Source organism: Gavialis gangeticus, unplaced genomic scaffold, assembly GCF_001723915.1.
Source record: "Gavialis gangeticus isolate Ggan-Ray unplaced genomic scaffold, GavGan_comp1, whole genome shotgun sequence".
Taxonomy (NCBI): domain Eukaryota; kingdom Metazoa; phylum Chordata; order Crocodylia; family Gavialidae; genus Gavialis; species Gavialis gangeticus.
Genome location: NW_017728992.1, coordinates 149,974,811 through 149,977,408, shown reverse-complemented (window position 1 = coordinate 149,977,408; position 2,598 = coordinate 149,974,811). Strand labels below are relative to the sequence as shown.

At 51.5% G+C, this 2,598-nt stretch overlaps 1 long non-coding RNA gene across 1 annotated transcript in view; it reads left to right on the top strand.

Moving 5' to 3' along the window:
• The first annotated feature begins 254 nt into the window (after window positions 1–254).
• The window catches only part of LOC109299829, a 14,315-nt gene continuing 11,971 nt past the window's right edge, over window positions 255–2,598 (top strand). Inside the window, exon 1 of the long non-coding RNA XR_002098011.1 lies at window positions 255–310. This is a non-coding gene — a long non-coding RNA (uncharacterized LOC109299829). The remainder of the gene's footprint in view (window positions 311–2,598) is intronic.

Below are 2,598 nucleotides of genomic sequence, written 5' to 3'. Positions count from 1 at the left end.
TCAGGGTGAGGAAGTAGCTACGGTTAGTCCCGGATGGAAGGAATAGTAAAGAAGCCAGAGGCTATCCTGGCCCACAATGCAGGCAAGAAAGCCAGTCAGTGAAAATGGAAATGGAGCCGTCAGGAGGTGAGGGGCAGTCTGGTGTGGGGAGTAGGGGGGAAGGGGGATGTAGCAGCACAGGTAAAAGTGCAGAGGTGCTTGGGATATCAGATGTCTGACCAGTTGCAGTGTGCCAGAACTCCACTGTGTACAGTGGAGTCACATCTTACGCGGGGGTTAAGTTCTAAAGTCAGTGCGTAAGGCGAAAATTGTGTAAAGTCAAAATTACGGAGAGCGAATCGTAGATGAAGTGGTTAGCTCTGGTTCAGCTTGAGAAGTTGATTGCATAGGCTCATCTGCTGCTGGTTGTTTTTTCTTGAAAAACATGGTGATCCATAACTGTCACTGTTGTCTCTTGAGCTGCTCAAGCATTTCATGGTACGATCTCAAATCACTAGAATCACACTCAGCACAGCAAGATGCTCACGCTATGAGAGGCACGCGGGAACTGAGACTGACTGAGGGAACAGCAGATTCATGTCTCCCATCTCATGCTCACTCCGGGGCATATGCTCATTGAGTGGAATGGCGGGTGGAATTGCTCGCACTATTTAAATTGTTATTTTTCTCTTCTTTTTTTTTGCCGAGAGCGTATTGTTGAATTAGCGTAAGTTAAATGCGCGTATGATGTGATTCCACTGTATATTGAGTCCATGAGTTTCTGTACCTACTACCTAGGAGGCTGATGAAGTGCAGTTCATAGGCCCAGCTCTGAAAAGTGGGTTGTACATTCAAACACACACCTAACCTCATCACCGGAACTGAAGCCAACTTCCTACAGTTCAAAACACAAAACCTGTCAACTATCTCCTGTACCCCACAAACTGCAGAATCTATCAAAGACAACAAAACCCAACTACCTGTGGGGGCACATTCATCATGAAAAAAACACTCTGCCTCCAGTCTCTCAGGCCTGGTCCTCAGAGGGAACAAATTACAATGCAAACCACTTTTCAGAGCTGGGCCTACGAACTGCACTTCATCAGCCTCCTAGGTAATAGGTACAGAAAGTCATGGACTCAATATACACAGTGGAATTCTGGCATGCTAAGACCTGCTGGACATCTGACACCCCAGGCATATCTACACTTTTATCTGCACTGCTACAACTCCCTTTCCCCCTTACTCCCCACCCCAGTCTGTCCCTCCCCACCTGACACCTCCATTTCCATTTTCACTGACTGGCTTTCTTGCCTGCACTGCATGCCAGGCCAGCCTCCAGCTTCTTTACTATTCCTTCCATCTAGGACCAATTGCAGGTACTTCCTCAGCCTGACAAAGGGGGTTTCAACCCTAAAGCTGGCATCCCAGGCACCTAAGCTGAGCTCACTGGGAGCCTTACAACTGCACTGCAACCAGCAAGCAACAGGCCTGTCGAAGACGTGACAGGTCTGTGTGTTCCCCAGCCAGGACTTTGCATGTGCATGCATTAGCTGGAGGTTATGGTGTCTCTTACCTACCTTTCACCAGGGATCATTGGTCCTGGAATTTACAGGGCTGCTGCACTGCCAGCAGTCCCACCAGGCCTCCCTACCCTGGCAGGGTACAGTTTTAGTGGTCATGCCCAGGACATGGGGTCTCCTCCTTTCCCATAGCCCCAATCCCATACCTCCAAGTTTGTCCTGGCAGGGGAATGAGCTCAGCGGGGACATGTTCTTGCCCTGCTGGCTGGTGATAGTTAGTGCCCCCTCCAGCTGAGAGCAGGGCATTATTTGGCTTTTAAAAAACTCAAAAAAGGAAATTGGTGCAGATGGAATGAGGAGGGTGGCACTCAGTCCATCTGCAGGTGGAGCTTGGGGAACCCCAGCAGCGGGAGGTTCACCTTTAGGAACACCAGCTGCTCCACCAAAGCAGGTGTGGTGGGGAGTCACATAATCCCCAGCAATGCTGAACACCCTCTCGCTTGGAACACTGGTTGGTGGACAGGACAGGTGTTGCCGGGCAATCATGGCCAGATCCTGCCACATCTGGTTGCATTTTGCCCAGTAGGCCAAGGGGTCACAGTCCAGTGGCTCCACATCCTCAGTGAGATAGGTAGCCACTGAAGCCTTGGCGCTACCTGCGCAAGGCTGGGGTCTGGTGCATTTGGACCCCAGCATTGAAGTCATGCCCATGGCCCACATGCAGTGGCTGGCATGGAGGAGACTGGCTGGTGCTGGTGCTGGTGCCGGTGCCTGAAGTGCTGGCACGGGAAAGTGGATCCCACTCTTCCATATCCCCTCGCCTCTGCACTTCAGCCTCCCTTTGTTGATCAGCACCTGTATCTAGTGATCAAGGGTTTGGGGCTGCCAATGCACATGTTCCCCTTCACCGTTGGGTCATGCATGCCCGCCATCATGTAGATCGTACTGGATTGCAAGGGATCCAGCCATCTCCTGATGCCCTCCTTCAGCTGCCTCACCAGTGCCTGCATGTCTGGTGACAGCGGCCTGTCCCAGCCAGGAACATTGATCCCCTGGAACTTCTCCATTTGGTTCTCTGATTCCCTCACTAGGGGGA